This window comes from Clupea harengus, chromosome 9 (genome assembly GCF_900700415.2).
Source record: "Clupea harengus chromosome 9, Ch_v2.0.2, whole genome shotgun sequence".
NCBI lineage: Eukaryota > Metazoa > Chordata > Actinopteri > Clupeiformes > Clupeidae > Clupea > Clupea harengus.
In genome coordinates this window covers 25,090,587-25,108,786 of record NC_045160.1, presented here as the reverse complement: position 1 = coordinate 25,108,786, position 18,200 = coordinate 25,090,587, and the positions used below count along the sequence as shown (strand labels likewise).

The 18,200-nt window shown below is 45.8% G+C and overlaps 1 protein-coding gene across 2 annotated transcripts in view; it reads right to left on the bottom strand.

Annotated features, from left to right (window-relative positions):
• Positions 1–18,200, bottom strand: part of zgc:172282 (leucine-rich repeat and fibronectin type III domain-containing protein 1-like protein) — a 120,089-nt gene that overhangs the window by 100,358 nt on the left and 1,531 nt on the right. The gene's annotated exons all lie outside the window — the stretch shown is intronic.

Genomic DNA, 18,200 nt, shown 5'->3' with positions numbered 1-18,200 from the left:
GGGCACAAACATAATCATATGTAAAGTAAATGTGTGTCATTCATTTCAATTAGGCCCTTTAAGTAGGGGTGGGCAATCTGGCCATGGAATCATATAACAATCTTTTTGACACATGATCTGAATTTTTCTTCTCAATTTTGAAATGTACTGTTGAGAATATCCATACTTGAACCAGCCTATGTACTTGTTCATTTGCACCATTTAAAATATAATATTACATTAAAGACACTGTTTTCAAAATAGCCATTAAAAACTTAGAATTTCTTTTAAATATAAATCAAAGTTGTGATCAACAGACAATAGATAATATAGCCATTAAATAACAGATAAACTTGGAATTCAAGTAGAACAATAAGCATTCAGACTGTTTCACAGTTTCAAGTTCAATTCAATAGATATCTTGTAGTTCAAGTTCAAGTTTTATCTTACACACACACACACACACACACACAAGTTCCACTATTGTCGCCGAGTCCTTTTTTGTCAGCAGCTCCTCATCAGCCATGCTGTTGGCTCATGTTGAATTGTTTTACAAATATGACACGCACGAAAGAGCCCGATGAAAGGCACACGTGATACAGCACAACCGTGTAGTGGGCAACAAATCTGTTGGTTTGCCAGCGTAGCGAGGCTCTATACCATTGAAGTGCTATGTAAGGTTTGGGTACATCAGCAGGAGGACATAAAATGTCACAGCCTCCACGATTCGCCTGAAAAGTAGATCACAGACGCCTTCAAGATCGATCACAATATAAAATCGTCAGATCGCCCCCGCTACCTTTAAGCATGCTGAACGAGAGGGCCGCCCGCCGTCTGGGCGCTGAAAAGCCAGTTATTAGCATGCTGCTCCCAGTGCTGCCACCACACACAATATGGATCCGTCAGTGTCAGCTCCACCAGACGCAATTACTGTCTGAGGGCCAGAGTCGAATGAGTTCGCTCTCTGTAGACAGGCCTTTAGTAAAGCAAGCACTCTGAGTGTGGACAGGTATCAGAAGTCTGGGACAAGCAGAGCAAAATGGGTATATTGATCAAGTGGCAAATTAGGTTTGGGACTGGGTAAACTAAATTCATGTTGTCAAGTGGGGCACAGTAGGTGACATTTAAACTTCATTGTTGGATGCAGAAGATTAACAAAAGGGACTTCACCCAGATTGACCTGGGAGTGTGGGTCACACCTTTGAGTCACTTAACGAGTCATTCAAATACAATAAAGGATTAACCAATCAGTTCCTCCAAACAGGCAACATATCAAAGAGTACTCACACTTGTAGAGCACCTGTTAGAAATATTCATACAGTAGTTAATGGCACCTAGCCCCATGCAGGCTGGTTTTCTATATAATACTACTTCACCTCGGGCCTTCAGAGGACACCTGCAGTCTATCTGAACAACTCCGATATTCATACGTCTGCGGAAAAATGTAGATGCCTGGTCATCTGTTTGTGCAGGTTATTTCTTTTATCTGTGAGCAGTTCAGTCCAAAATTGCAAGGCGTGCATGCACCTGTGAAGGTGTTATACTCTGGAAGGGGTGTGAGAACAATCTCAAACTGAGACAAACTGAGACAAATTAATTCCCAGTGTGAGATTTCACATCTAGCAGTGCCATTTTTTTTATGTTCTTTCAGTCCCTTGAACGGGCTCAACCTCTGTCCTACAGCACGCAAGCTCCAGTAGCCTCTCTTTTCTAATTTCTCTTTTCTTGCCTCTGTTCCGAGAGTGTGTCTCTGGTATAGGAGGAAGGACACGCATGAGGATGCCAGCGCTCTGCCATGGCAGTGCGTGACAGATTGAATTGCCCCCCGGTCACGCTCATGTCATTTGAAGGGTAAGCGCCAGAGCCAAGAGGGGACACTTTGCCTGACAGACGGACTCTACGGGCAGATCGGTTCATATCGCCTTGACAAGTCGCCCTTGAGAAAACCACGCGCTTCGGCTGAGCTCTTGGTGCGATGCCCAGCTGCGAGGAGAGGAAAATGGCTGACAACTTACTTACAAAGTAGTCCATTTTACTAAGAAACTTGCTTTGATCCTTTGAAGAATAGCATCACAAATACACGATAAGGTCTGACTGGGCTTTGGTGAATATGCTCACACGTGAGGATCTACATAATGAGTGAGGGATAAGGTATATAGTATGCCGGTCAGTATCAGAAAAAAATCCTGACAGGACAAACCAGGATTTATTCCTGTTGGGATTTATTTTCTGATTTATTTTCTGACATTATCCCGCTTATTATACGGTTACTTGCCAAAATGATAAAGGACATTCCTCCAAAATATCTATTTTTAAGAGATGTTGTTGCTGATTTGTTGCTTCTGCTGAGAAACAATTGTTCTTCACGCAAATAGAACTTTAAAGTTAAAGGTGTTGCGTAGCAACCTATTACTTGCTGAGTTCAAGTTCAAATGAAATTCTATTACAATAAGTGAACAGCCTAGTTGTGGAATTATATGAAGGCCAATGGCAGCGGCATTCATTTTTTGAAGCGGCCATTATTAAGAAAATAGCAGAACTCAGAACGTTGGGGTGGGCCATTCAAATCAATTGACCATTCTGCAGCAGTCTGAAGAGCTGTCTAACAATAAGGAATAATGAAATGAGAATATAATTGAAAAACCTCACAGTTTCTTTTCAAGTAGTTGACAGTTAAGTACCACAACTGCTCTATGTGTAATTACAAACCTGACCCACAGTGCAGAAAATGGCACTGCATTACAGAACTCACTCTGCAAAGGGATATTAGCCATGTGAAGAAAGAAAGCAAAAAAGGAAAAAAGAAAGAAAAGAAAGAACAGTAGAGAAAAGAAGAGACAATCTTGAGGGGAGACACCTGCAGGAATTTATGCATGATTGATTTCACAAACAGGTGAGTCTCTCAGATGCAGGAGGACAGCCTCACCCCACACACACTCGTCCGAGAGAATGAGACTATTCGGTCCGTTCCCTGACTGAACACTGTAGCTGTTAATAGCAGCTAGCCACACTGCTGTAGCATATCTGATGACTGCCCTAACACACTGCAGTGTCTTGGGGGGAGCACCCCTATTAGGGCAGACACTAACGCATAGAGCCCTCCACAAGACCCAGCACACACAAACACAGACACACACGCACACACACACACACACACACACACACACACACACACACACACACACAGACACACACAGACACACACAGACACACACACACACACACACACACACACACACACACACACACACACACACACACACACACACACACACACACGTGCACACACACCCGCACAGGATCCCATGTGACTGCCTTCCTGTTAACCCCTCCAGGTTTCTCTTAATGCATCCAATACCCAGCCGACAGAGATAATTTCCAGCTGCCGTGAGCCTAGATCCACCCATGAATCCCCCTACACACACACAAACAAACACACACACACACGCACACAAACACACACACACACACACACAAACACACACACACACAGGGTTGAGCACATGTAATCTCTGCCTGCGCTGTCTGTGCTCTCCTGGACTAGGAGGTAAATTTGCTAGATCGTGCACACACACACACACACACACACACACACACACACACACACACACACACTCAGTGATTTGTTGTTCATCCTGCTAGTCATAAGCTCCTTTAGTCCTCCCTCATTTCGCTCCCGAATTCCGCTGTCGCACGGGGAAGCGCTGACTGATATCTGTCTGAATTCTTTCTTTCTTTCTTTCTTTCTTTCTTTCTTTCTTCCTCTCTTTTCCTTTCACTCGCTCACTTGCTATCTCCTCTTTTTTTCTTTTTGAGCCTCTTTTCCATTTTTTTCGTTCCTTTATACATCAATGGCCGGCAACCGCAGGGAACATCTTCGTCTTATTGCTTTCATTGTGTGCCGGAGCCTACCCAGGGGTTATGGTGTGTGTGTGTGTGTGTGTGTGTGTGTGTGTGTGTGTGTGTGTGTGTAGGGGAGATTCGGTGCAGTGGGGTTAGGAGGCTGGCTGTGGTTTTGCCCGTCGGTAATTTCTGCGTCTCCGAGGGGTGAATCGGCCGCGCTGTCGGAGGTGTCCAGCCTGTGATCGCCGCTGGGGGTGTGCATGGCCAAAGCTTTCATTCGGCTCAGCGGCTGTTTGATTTCCTCTTTCTCAGATGCCTCTTCAACAATGGAGGCCCTTGTGGAAATGGGTGACAGTTTCAAAATGGCTCTTGAGTGCCAGGCCATGTCATTGATTTCTACGGTACACAGCCCTCCAGACTCAAAGGCTCAATTCACACGATGACATAATGCACCATCCTGAAAGCTGACGCCTTATGATATTATTTGCCTCTATGATTTACATACAGTACATTCACCATACAACCAACAACTGTTTTTAATCTAAACAGAATTGCTGCACTACACACACACACACACACACACACACACACACACACAACACACACACACACACACACACACACAAACATCTACACAGAAGATAAGGACAAGATGGCGTGTACGTATATGATAGTCATTACCAGCATTTTTCATTACCAGGTCAGTCAGTCGAACTGGCGTACACTCAATTTTATCACTCGAAACCAAACAAAGGCAGCCCCTTCTCCTTCTGCGGATACATAGCAGGAATGGACTGAAGTGGTTTTATATGCAGATCAAATAAGACTGCTTTAGACATCAATCAGATGCACTGTGACGGAAATGTGGCCCAAATCATGTAAACAACTCAACATGCGAGAGTTTTTTTTTTTTTTTCGAAAAAGTGTCCAATCTTTGTGAAATGTGAGAATTTGTTGATGTTAATGTAATACAGGTAACAACATAATGTTAAGGGATAATGGCTCATTCGAAGGTATACTTCTTACTTCGGTAGTACTTCTAAAGACAAAAGATGAAGTGAAAAAAACACCTTAGTTCCACAACTGTATTCTGCTCTAGTGGGTTGTTTAGGCACGAGCTGTGAAGTTTTGAAGTTGAAACTTATATACATACAGCGGAAAAGTCTACACTTTAGGGGAGACAGGGCTGAGAGGGAGGAAGAACAATACTCATTCAGCCATGATGGAAGATGTTCCGCGTGGGGAGACGATTTCAGGCAGACTCTGCCGACTCAGTCCCCACGGAGCCAGGCACACATCACCAGCTGTCACGGCGACAGCAGCCGGTGGCGACGAGGCCCGTCAGGAGGCAAAGCGGAGAGAAGAGCAGAGAGGAGAGGAGGGGGACGGGGACGGGGACGGGGACGGGGACGACTCGCGTGTCTTAGGCTGCCTGGAAGAACGCTTCGCTTGCAAAGACATCGAGCTGATCTGATAACCCTGTGCCCCCCCATCCCATCCACCGCCACCGCCACCGCCACCGCCACCACCACCTCAAGCCTCCCTCAGCCACAGTCGTCTTTTGATCAGGCCATGAAAGCTACCCCTGCCTCTTTTTCGGCAACCAGAAAGATCCTTTGAAATCCAACTCAGACAACAATGGTAAATGTTAGAGCAGTGAGACAGGGAGAGGTAGAGAGAGAGAGAAAGACAGAGAGAAAGAGAGAGAGGGAGGGAGAGAGAGAGGGGGGAGAGAGAGAGAGGGAGAGAGAGAGAGAGAGAAAGAGAGAGAGGGAAAAGTTGTCAGGATCGTAAAGTTAGAAAGTAGGAGAAGAATAAATACCACTTTCCTCTGCTATTCACAGACAAGGAAGAAAATACATCTTGTTTTTTTTTTTCATGACTGCTCTTTATTTCAATTTTTTTTTTGTCTTTCCTCCCCTTTGCTTAGCCGTCAGAGGTTGAAGCCCATTAGGCCTTTGAGAAGGAGAACCAATTTAAGGCCTCTGCTGCGCCTATGAAGAAGCCAGAGTCAAACACACAATCATGGCCTGTTTTGGTTCGTGCCACACAACCAGGCAAATAAAAGGAGACCGTTTCGCTCTGCTGAACCCCAGCTGTGACTTTTGCTTTTCATCAACATGAAAGAAAGAAACAAGGAAAGAGGAACAAAACAAAAATAAATCACACACACACACACACACACACAAAACAAGCCGTGTCATATCTGGTCATGGCAGGACGCGGCAGCTCACAGGACACAGTCCAAAGGAGGGACAGAACCAGACTCCAGAACCATTTCAGGCACCGCTTCTGAGACCCGACACGTCCAAAAATACACACCCTTCCCACATATCACCTCCACCAACTTTCTTTTTCTCTAATTAAAGTGCACAAAAGGTAGGCCGGTGCTGGTGATGAAACATGTCATGTGTTTCCTTCTTTGCGGCGCGGATGTAACGAGCAGAGACAGACGAAGAGAGAGCTCTGGTTCGCTGGGGCTTGCGGTGGATCCGATGTGAACTGAACCGCAGACTGAGAGGAATGAAAGGCGTCATGGGTGCCATTAATGTGTTGGAACACCACAGTGACACAAAGCCAGAGGACACCACTGTGCTTTTATCCTCCTTATGCAAGCGTCCCACATCTGTGTAGATACAGCATATGACCAGTGGCTCTGGCTCTGATGACAATACGGCTGATATACTGTTTATATATATATATATATAATCCAGATATTAGCCAGCTAGCGTTCAGGCACACTATAGAGGCCCACAGAGGCCTATTGATGACTGCTCATTTGGTAGATGACCGGTCAGAGAGAGGGCCTTAATCCTCCAGAGTCCTCCTTGTTAAATCATACATTTAATTGGAATAATTCATTTCTAGGTCACAGCATGGGAGAGCGAGATCAAGCGATCCATGACACGTCAGGGATGTAAACCAACTGTGGTTCACTGCTTATTCTCCTTTTTTTCCTCCTTTTTTTCCTCCTTTTTTCCCTCCTTTCTCTTCTCCCACTGGCAATGCATTTTAATGGCACACGGTTTCTCTCCACTCCTTTGTCTAAGTCCGCTGAGTACTTTTGCTTGGTTTCATTCAGAATATTTGAATAGCTGAGTTGATTTGAATAGGGACGATGCAGCAGAACAGTAGCATGTTCCTACGGCTGAATCACTGCATATGGAGGTCATCATTTTAACCTGTTTACTATTTGTTGAATGTACACTTAAATGTATAGTGCTTGTGTTGTAATAACCTGTTTAGTATTTGTTGAATTACACACTTAAATGTATAATGCTTGTGTTGAAATAACCTGTTTAGTATTTGTTGAATTACACCTAAATGTGTAGCGCCTGTGTTGAAGTGCAACATTAAAAATAAATAAATAAACAAATAAATAAATAAATAAAAACACAGCACTCGGAGTGGGTCACTTGTCCAGCCCAAGAGGCCGAGCTGACAGATGTCCCAATCTGGTTGAAAGGAGGCCGTGCTGAGCGTGCTCAGTGTGGAGGCGTCCAGGGCGGGTCATGTGACTGGCCTGATCATGTGACTGGCCTGGCCTGGCTCGTGTGGCAGCTGTGAGGAGGGGCAGGAGCCAGGCACATCTGAGCAGGAGGCCATGATGGCGGAACATCACAACACCTTCTGCACGGCTGCTGCCTGCTGCCGCTGTTAGATAACCACTACCCTGAGATGTGCTGTGCTGTGTTGTGCTGTACTGTACTGTCCTGTACTGTGCTGTGCTGTGCTGTGCTGTGCTGTGCTGTGCTGTGCTGAGTTGTGCTGTGCTGTGCCTGTGCTGTGCTGTGCTGTGCTGTGCTGTGCTGTGCTGTGCTGTGCTGTGTTCTGGCTGCCCAACATAACATAGGTTACGTAGCGGTCCACAGTGGAGGAGGAATGGAGGGGAATTGTGGGCAGACTGAGAACGTTGACGCAGGTGGACGTTGCAAGGTTAATTTAATTTATTTAGCTGCTACCTTTTCTCCTGTGATGTTGGCTTTTTGTGTGGTTGCAGATCGTTGAGGCACTAAAACTATGTCAGCGCAGCTGTGAATATTCCCCCCCCCTCCCCGCTTTCTAAACTGCAACCTCCACAAGCCACGCGTGAGTGACCCATTTTGAAGCCAAAAAACCGCCCGCCGACCCACAGGAGCCACCTTCAAGTACGCTGAACTACCATGGCCTCCAACCAATGCATATTTCAAAACGATATAAATAAAATAGTTTAAATAATGTTTAAATATGCATGACTGGGGGTTATTAGCATATTTGCACACAATGCCTGACACAAAACAGAATATGTAGATTCAACTATATTGCGAGAGTGTGTCATAAAACCTTGTATATCCTATCCTAGTAGAGTGCTTGTGGGGCTCACTTACAAATTCCCTATCAGCATTCTCATATCCCTCGTGTTTACCCAGTTTATTGCTATTAGAAAAGAGCAATGATCAACGTATAACTTCGACTGCAACGCTGATGTAAAAATTAAATGAACACATAAATCCACAAGCAAGGTTATATCCACTGTTTGAAACGCTGTGAGATATTCCCGTGTAAATCAGTCGGTTTTTTATGGTGCGGAGCTGCAGTACGCATCAGCGAGGCCAACGCCGAACATCGACTCGTTTCAATCACCGTGGCAGCGGCATATCTCACCCGCTTCTCCGGTGGCTCCAGATGAGTTCTGTTTAGACTTTAAAAGCAGTAAAGAAGAACTAGAACTAGATTGGGCCTCAGCAAAGTGCTTCCATCACACGATGCTATAAAATAGGTAATAAGACATGAGTTCTTTTTATCACCTCAGTGGTCTTTTATAATAAAAAAATGATAATAATAAAAACAAGTGCAATATAAAAAAAAACACATTAGGAATAGAAAAACCTTTTTTTTTTCTCCTGAAATGCATTATTATTTTCTAATTGCACTTGCACACTCACATTTGGTCCCCAGCATTTTCCATCTACTGATCCGGACTCTGCCCCGCGGGACTGACTACTGTGAGACTCGCTGCAATCCCCAGATTCATTACAGTGCCAACTGAACTTGAGCCTCCAAACACAACAGGCTAATCCCTGATATGGGTCATCATCCATTGTGTCCAAACTGTGCAGTCTGCACGGAGGCCTTTCTCTTCGCTAAAGCATGTCAAGCTTTCACAAAGCCCTCGTTTAGTCCTAGTAGGAAGCCTCCTATTACATGCGTACAGCGGTTTAAGATAACTCCCTTAGGATTGAAATCTCGGCCCATCTAGCATTTTGAGACGGTGGGGTGAAGCAAAGAGCGGGGGTAGATTATTCAAGATATTGTGGGATACAAGTGTGAAACGAGACGGGTGAGTAATCTTACAGCGGACCTGCACATCCTTAATCTGGCATTAAATCATAAGATAAGTATTAAATAACCAGGCCAGTCTGAAGGGAGGCCAAAGAAGGAGCAGCTGGTGCCTGTACATCCCCTCCCCCCTCTCCCCTCTCCCCCTAACTTCCCCTCCGTCCACTGCCCACTGCCCACTTCCCCTCACGCCCACGCATCAAAAAAGAAAGAAAAAAAGAAACATCTCTCCCCCTTTACTCTCTCTCCCATCATTTCCATTTTCCGCGTGCGATCCAGCAGCCGGACACCGGCTCAGGGCGGATGAGTCAGATGAACAGAGGTGCCCGCCTGCCTGCCCGCCTGCCCGCCTGCCCGCCTGCCCGCCTGCCTCTCGCCCGCTCGCGGTGCCCCTTTAATCTCACCTAAGTGAAGTGGGCAGAGTTCACAGCACCGCTGCTGTCAACACCTTATGTAAAGATACTGCTTAGCATCCAGCCATCCAGCCCCCTCCACCACCTCCACCCACAACCCTTTAGCATGTCAGCTCCCGCTGACAGTCAGGGCGGTCGGGTGGGCGGGTGGGGCGGCTGGGGGGCAGGGTGCAGCAGTGACCCAGATGTGGCTTCCAGAGGCCCGGATGTCTGTATGGATCCTATAATCTGATCTAACGCGCCTCGCTAGGCAGCAGATGGGCAGGGTGGACCCAGTTATTTATATCCTCCAAACAAGCAGAGACCACTGGGGAGAGAGAGAGAGAGGAGAGAGAGAGAGAGAGAGAGAGGGAGAGAGAGGGAGAGAGAGAGAGAGAGAGAGAGAGATGAAGTGAAAGGAAGGCTTGGTGTTTAATAACCTTAAATCTGACAGTTGTGTTAGAGAGAGGGTTGAGTTAATAGCCTGGGGGATAATATTAGCACATGGCTACGACATGGGGGACGCTATGCTGGGGATAGACATTCCACAATTACCTAAAGAGTCTACGCAGTCTGATGCAGGGGTCTTTATCCGCTCAGAGGCGGCCTCAGTTGGAAAACGCCATAGCAACAGAACAGAACAGAAAGAACAAACATTCTGGATTCTCCTGTAGGAAGACAATCTTTCTCTGGTAGGAAACAGGGAGGAGAGTACTACTCACTGTGATGATACTGATACTGATGTTATTGTAGATATTCTGAATTTACTGTTAATTATCGTTCAAATAAATCCACTTTGCAACACTAGACTGATTGTGTCGTGCCACACCCCGTAGTATTATATCCACCGTGCTATCGTGTGAGTTAAATATTCCTATCAGAAAATGTGGTCAGGAGTGAGAGTGACATTTACTCAGTGGTTGGGGCCCTGACTGGTCATCCTTGAAAGGGGGGGGGGGGTGCCGAGCGATGGGCTCTCGCTGTGCTGAAATCTGTTCCTCAGTGGGACGCCACACTGTAGATTAGCAAACGGCCACGGCCCACTACAGCGGCATTCGCTAGCTGCGGATCAATCGAGAAGCGCCGCTACAAAGAATTCACTTCCACTGAAGCTCAGGACTAACTGCCCAGATAAGGGGAATTAACCACGAAGAGAGAGACAGAGAGAGAGAGAGAGAGAGATCGAGAGAGAGAGAGAAATAAGGGGAGAGGGGAGAGAGAGAGAGAGAGAGAGAGAGAGAGAGAAGGGGAGAGGGGACAGGGGAGAGGGAGAAAGAGAGAGAAAGAGAGAGAGAGAGAGAAGGGGAGAGGGGAGAGGGAGAGAGAGAGAGAGAAGGGAGAGGGGACAGGGGAGAGGGAGAGAGAGAGAGAGAGAGAAGGGGAGAGGGGACAGGGGAGAGGGAGAGAGAGAGAGAGAGAGAGAGAGAGAGAGGGAGGGAGGAATAAAATACACCTCTACTTTGGCGAAACACTGATTGCGAAAACAGATAAGGACGAGGCTGTCCGTCAGGCTGAATTGAAATTGAAAGGGGCTGCAGACTAAATGCTGAATAGAAAAAGCTGGGAACAGGCTGTGCAGACGGGAACACAGGCCTTAAGAGAGGGCAGATCTGTGAGCAATCAATGGCGTAATGTCCCGTGTCTGTACTTTCAGTCAGCCTTTCTTACTCACCGCCTGAAATGCAAATCACCCGTGCCTTATAGACGAGCAGTCGAATCTGGGCAATTATAATATTTTAGTATGTACACCGTGCTCAGCTAAGCTATGCCAATGCCTATATGAGGTTCACAATTAGCATATGTATACTTTATCTCCGTCTACCTCCTTCCTTTAACCAAGTCAGTCTTTATGACCGCCATAAAACCCCTCAGGCTGTTCGCCTGGAGTGAGAGGTGCTGAAAAGGTAGGCTATTACTACTAGATGAATAATGGGGAGCTGTTTGACACTTAGGCTTCAACTGCACATTGAGCTTTTCACATGCTAACCAAGTATGACCCTCACAGGGACACGTCTAGGGTTCTTTCTTGAAAAGAGAGCAACAATCACGAAGACAGTAATTACTTTCTAGTCATGGGGCTACTGACACAATGTCTTATCTATGCCTTTGGCCCAGCGTGACCACCCAGATGAAAGTACTATCCCCCTACAGACTACAAATACAAGTAAAGGATGCAATTCTTATACTAAGCAGACAGTCAATACAGCTCTCCTTTTCAAGGGCAAGAAACGACCTGCCCTGGAGAATCAAGTCAATCAAAATCGACGTGGCACAATGACCAGATACCGCCACTTCCTGTCCCCCCATGCAGGCCACCACACTGAGTGTTCACAGCACGTACGTGAGCATATGGCTATAACACAACGCACCTTCACACATACACAGCCTTTAACTCTGAGGTAGACACACACCTTGATGAAAGACTTCATGCGTCATTGTGATGTGTGATGGGCAGCCTTATCTGCAGGAGTCCCTGCCTTTTACTCCTAAAGGTCTGAGGCCTGTTAGACTTTTTTAGGTAGTCTGACATGCCTTGATGTTTTTGTATATTTCCTCTAACTAAAAACATTGATGCACAAGTGGCATATATATAGAAGATTCAATGTTTCTGGGGGTGTTCTTTTCATGACTTTAGGACAAAAACTCACAGAGCTATAAAGGCATATTGATAACAAGAATCCACACCGGTGGGAAATAGACCTTTAAGGGTTAATGTAACTCAGCTAGAGCAAGGCTCAGGCCTCTCAATTTAACTGCCAATTGATCTCAGTCTAAACACGGCATTCATTAAAACAGCCAGGGTGCCAGCCCGCTGAACTCAACAGCAGAACTGTTTACAGCACAGGCTTTCAGACAGACATAGATTCGTAAAGAGAGAAATACAGACAGATAGATAGGCAGACAGACAGATAGGTAGATAGATAGATAGATACATAGATAGATACATAGATAGACATATAGATAGATAGATAGATAGGTAGGTGGACAGATAGATAGCTAGATATATAGATAGATAGACAAACATACAGACAGATAGGTAGATAGAGAGATAGATAGATAAATAGATAGATAGGTGGACAGATAGATAGCTAGATATATAGATAGATAGACAGACAGATAGATAGATAGAGAGATAGATAGATAGATAGATAGATAGACAAACATACAGACAGATAGGTAGATAGAGAGATAGAGAGATAAATAGATAGATAGGTGGACAGATAGATAGCTAGATATATAGATAGACAGACAGACAGATAGGTAGATAGAGAGATAGATAGATAGATAGAGAGATAGATAGAGAGATAGATAGAGAGATAGATAGATAGATAGATAGAGAGATAGAGAGATAGATAGATGCCTGGAAAGAGAGATAGAGATAAGCAACAGCCATGCCACATACACCCAGGCATAGTATATTTGAGCTCTCTTACAGACACTGCGTTAAGATAGAGCCCCATGCTATTGCTCACGGCCATTGATTTTCCTCAGGTGTAAAATGTGTTCGAGCCGTGCATCGACACGCCATTGCATTTGAGCCTTCCATCCTCTGCCCCCACCAGTGCAACATACATACACACACACACACAAACACACACAGACTATCACACACACAGACTATCACACACACAGACACATACACATACTAACATATACAAACACACAAACACACTCTCACACACAAACACACACTCACACATACACTGGCACAGATACATACACACACACACACACACACAGACACAAATAGACCGGCACACACACACACACACATCACTAATTGGACTTGATGGGGATCAATTGGAAAATTACATGGTTTCTGATTCCGGCCCCATTGCCAGAGGTATACAGTGGAGTACTCGTTTGAAACAGCCAAGAGCTAAGTGTGCAAGTGGTTAGGGGGATGAGAGTTAGTGTTGAGAGATTGGCGGAGGTGGGGAGGGGGTTGGGGCGAGAGGAGGAGGGGTGGCAGGTGTCGGGATTTGCTTGGTGAGTTAAAGAGACAGAGAAAGAGAGAGACAGAGAGAGGGAGAGAGAAAGAAAGAGAGAGAGCGGGAGAGGGAGATATACAGACAGAGGGAGAGGGAGAGAGACAGACAGAGAGAGAGAGATGAGAGGGAGAGAGACACAGTGAGAGAGACAGACAGAGAGAGGGAGGGAGAGAGAGAGAGGGGGAGAGGGAGAGGGAGAGGGAGAGAGACAGAGAGGGAGAGGGAGAGGGACAGACAGAGGGAGAGCGAGAGACAGACAGAGTGAGAGGGAGAGGGAGAGAGGGAGGGAGAGAGAGAGAGAGAGAGATACAGAGAGAGAGAGAGATGGAGAGGGAGAGCGAGAGACAGACAGAGTGAGAGGGAGAGGGAGAGAGGGAGGGAGAGAGAGAGATACAGAGAGAGAGAGAGATGGAGAGGGAGAGAGACAAACATGGTGAGAGAGGGAGAGAGAGAGAGAGAGATACAGAGAGAGAGAGAGATGGAGAGGGAGAGAGACAAACATGGTGAGAGAGGGAGAGGGAGAGAGAGAGAGAGAGAGAGAGAGAGAGAAACAGAGAGAGATTGTGCCAGTCAGTGATAGGGGTGCAATTACAGGAGAGTGAGAGCAGCTGGGCCGTGACGATGGTCTTACAGCAAGGTAATTACAGATCCCATCATCATTGGCTCTCATTAATAACCCCCCCCCACACACACACACACACACACACACAGACACACAACACACCTTCTACACCCCCCCCCCCACACACACACACACACCCACACCCTATCACCCTCCACAGAGACTTTTACTTACTGATAAATCCCCAGCCCCCCCCCACCACTCAGAGTGAAAGCACTAGGTAGACTGAGGAGAGTCTGCTCTCTATCCAATTGATTGAGTGGAGGCCAGCACACACGGAGGCAGTCCGTCGCACACCTGGGTTTATTAAATATGACATACTCTGTGGAAAGGTCATCCAGTAGCATTTAAACACGCTGGAGAAGTGCACCGGCAAATCAGCCTAGGGAGAAGGCAAGCGTGTCGGCATGCTGGTACAGCCGAGCGGACATTTATCTGTGGGGTATATCTGCTTATGCCGACTGTGCGTGTGTGTGTGTGTGTGTGTAGGTGTGTGTGTGTGTGTGTGCGCGTGTGTGTGTGTAGATGTGTGTGTGTGTGTGTGTGTGTGTGTGTGGTGTGTGCGTGTGCGTGTGCGTGTGTGCGCGCGTGTGTGTGTGTGTGTGAGTGTGGACCTGATAAAGACACTATTTGCTCTGTGTGTGCTGGAATGACACGTTGAGCATGCCGTCAAAAAAATAATTCAACAGGCAGTGGGTACTGAAGCTCGCTTACAGCATGCTGTTTCCAGGATGATAGCCTCACTATTTCCATAAGTATGAAAATGTCCATTTCTGGATGGGCTCGTGGGACGCAGTGCTGCTACAAAGAGGCCTTTGAATTACTGCCAGTTATAACAATTTCTATACTACTATACTGGATGGGCCTTTAATGAAGCTGAATGGTATTTCTATACTACTGTACTGGATGGGCCTTTAATGAAGCTGAATGGTATGTCTATACTATTATACTGGATGGGCCTTTAATGAAGCTGAATGGTATTTCTGTACTACTGTACTAGATGGGCCTTTAATGATCTGAGTGGTATTTTTAGCAGTCTGAGTAGCTGCAGTATTTTTCATTCTTACAGATTAAAATCAATTTTTTGTTTTAAAATGTCTGTTTCGGAGGTTAAAGATATGCCAGGAAAGCGGACTTCAACATAAAGCGCACCTATTGTGCTTCTCTGGGTTTTCCCTTTTCTTTGATGTGTTGCAGAGCTATTTTGCCTGCAAAGGTACAAAAGCCCAAAGTACACGGCAGACAGAGTAACTCTCTCCTACAGAAAGCCCTTTTCTCAGCTGCCTGAAACGCCTCGTTGGAATTACAGCCCTTTTCCTCTGGTACACGATGTCGCCTAGCTGACCAATCAGAGCACACTAGTCTCATTGGGCGCGCGTGTGTGTGTATGTGTGTGTGTTTCGGGGCGGGGAGGGCTTAAACAAAGCACTTCGGACAGAAGGAGGACAGTAGTAGTTTTTGGATCACTGAGGAAGGTAAATCTATCCTAGTCGAACCCAAAACTAAAATAATTAACTTTGAAAAAAAGCATAAGAGGTCCTCTTTAACTCTAATATGGAACTAATCTGTCAAATCTAAGCCCTATTAGGGCCATGCGTGTTCCAAGGTCAGCTGATTAGGGAGTAATAAGGAAGTGAATTGCCCTAACAAGTATTTTCTAGGGTTTTTGAGTTGCAACTACGGCAGAAACCCTGTAGATTTGAGATTAGTAGTTAAAGGTGCAGTCTGTAAATCTCATACCCTTTTTGTCCGATTCAGTGAACCACTCCTGACAGTGCTCTAGCTGTCCACTCAGTCAGTGCGCTCAAAAAATCTCTGTTGTAGGTACACATTCCTGGCTCCGATAAAATGAACATCAGACATAGTGGCTCGGACTGTGTCATTAACAATTCCAGCCAATCAACACGTTGCTTCAGCAGCATGGAAGTGAGGGGTGCAATTTGATTGGCTGTTGCGCTCAAATATCAACAAACTTCCGCAGAACCAAAACCAAATCGCAAAACTGTGTCTTTAAGTCCCATCGTGTCTCAGGTGATTGATGAAGATGACTCGTTAACCTTTCATCGCTTACGGCCACATGACTCTAAGAAGGCCTGATCTTGGGAGCTACGCAGTCTTAGGCTTGGTTAGTACTTGGATAAGAGACTGCCTGGGACTACCAGCTGCTGTAAGCACCTAATTTGCTGTGCAGTTAGCTGCTGTAAGCACCACATTTTTTGTTTCATTTGGTGAACAGTAAGATTCAAGTTAATAGAACTCTTGTCCAAACCTGTAAACCTTAATAAAATAACAACACAAAAGCTGAGAAAACTAAAAAAAATCGAATCTGCATCATGTTGCCTTGGTAACCTCAGTGTTTTTACAGACAAAGGAGAAGGGTGAGAGAGGTAAACACCAATAATGCTCCGAGAGGCTCATAATGAGGCTACATTTCAGCACTGTGATTGGTCAGGACTGACAGATTCCTGAAAGACAGAATGGCACAACAGTTTAAGCCTCTTACTCTCTCTTTCAGAATCTATATCGGAGACAAGGCCGTTCATCCCACTGGCTCCAGTGTGCTCAACCCACAGTGGTAGCGGCAGCTTTGTGCTTACAGTAAAGGGGAATCAGAGAAAGCCTCTCACATTTAGCATGTAAACCCTCCAGCAGTCTTGTGGCTCTGAAGATATACCCTATGAAGTTTAATTTTACCTGCTACCCTTCCAAGCATATCAGAATAGATGGTTGAATTCTTTAAAAAGAAATGGAAAATGTTACACCTTTGCTGCTGGTATTTATTCAAGGCTTATCATCTTAGACAGCTGGATAAAGGCATTGCAAATGTGTACATGTCTGCATTCTGCTGAATTATTACTTCTATATGGGTTGGGATTAAGCCTGATCTCACGCCTCTATTGTAAACCCAACTTTATGTCAGGATCCAACAATGCAGAGTTCCATGCATTATCACTCGACTTAAGGGGAAAAGGCATGTAAGCTATGACTCTTCTATGTACAAAGCCATTAAATCCAACTGAGGTTGTTCTCACAGTTACAGTAAATTGTGAATGCTTCGAGCAGATGGTTTTGCCATGTGTCATTTTACTTAAAAAGGCACTGGTACCACAGCAGCTGATCCTTTGCACGTAGGGCACATACTGCAGGAGTCAACGTGATAAGACTGGGCGGGGTGCGACTGTCATTCTCTGTCTGTTTGCCCGGCCCTGTCACGAAGCGAGTGATAAGGAAAGGGGTCGACTATCTATCCATCCATCACATTGAACCCGTGCAGCTCGGAGACAGCTGAGCATCTCGAGAGATGGCGCAGAGTGAGAACGCGCCAGGCAGTGCCGGAAGGCGGCAATTACAGGACATTTTGAAGACGCGCATCTTATCAGCTGTGACTGTCATGTCACATTCGCCATCACTGGAAAACATACAATACGCACTAACGGGAAGACAAGAAAAGGCTGGAACGCAATATATAGCATATTTTTCAAAACGCCATATTATCCAGAAAATGTGCTTCTGTGTCGTAAACAGTTGGACACAGCGTCTGACACTCCTTGCCAAAACTGCCACCTGCGCCCCTTTGGCGACACATGGTCTTTTTGTTTTACGGCTCACCAGGAGCGGTGCGCCTCGAAGCTCATATGCCACCGAGAACCCAGCACAGCCCCCTACCTGCGGTCAGGAATAAGACATTTCCAGCACTGCAGCTTGACATTCAGAATTTTCAGCACCGAATTCATGGCAGAGAGGAGACGGAGGCAGGTGCTTTATCGCTCCCAAAATCCACCCTGCCATAAACCGAGCGAAACCACCACAGCAACCTTATCTCAGCACTTTCAAAGCCTTTCATTATTTTTCATCTTACCGTGGAAACTCAAATCCTAACATGGATATCAAGATTCACAGCAATTCATAAGACACCGCATAATCCCGTGTACGTATATAATAAACAAAATAATTATTTGTATGGACCTCTGAAAGTGCACAATGTGGAAAATATCGATTACATGTAACTGACTACGTTTTGCCCTGCCTGTCGAGAAGGGTTAATCTTTTTAG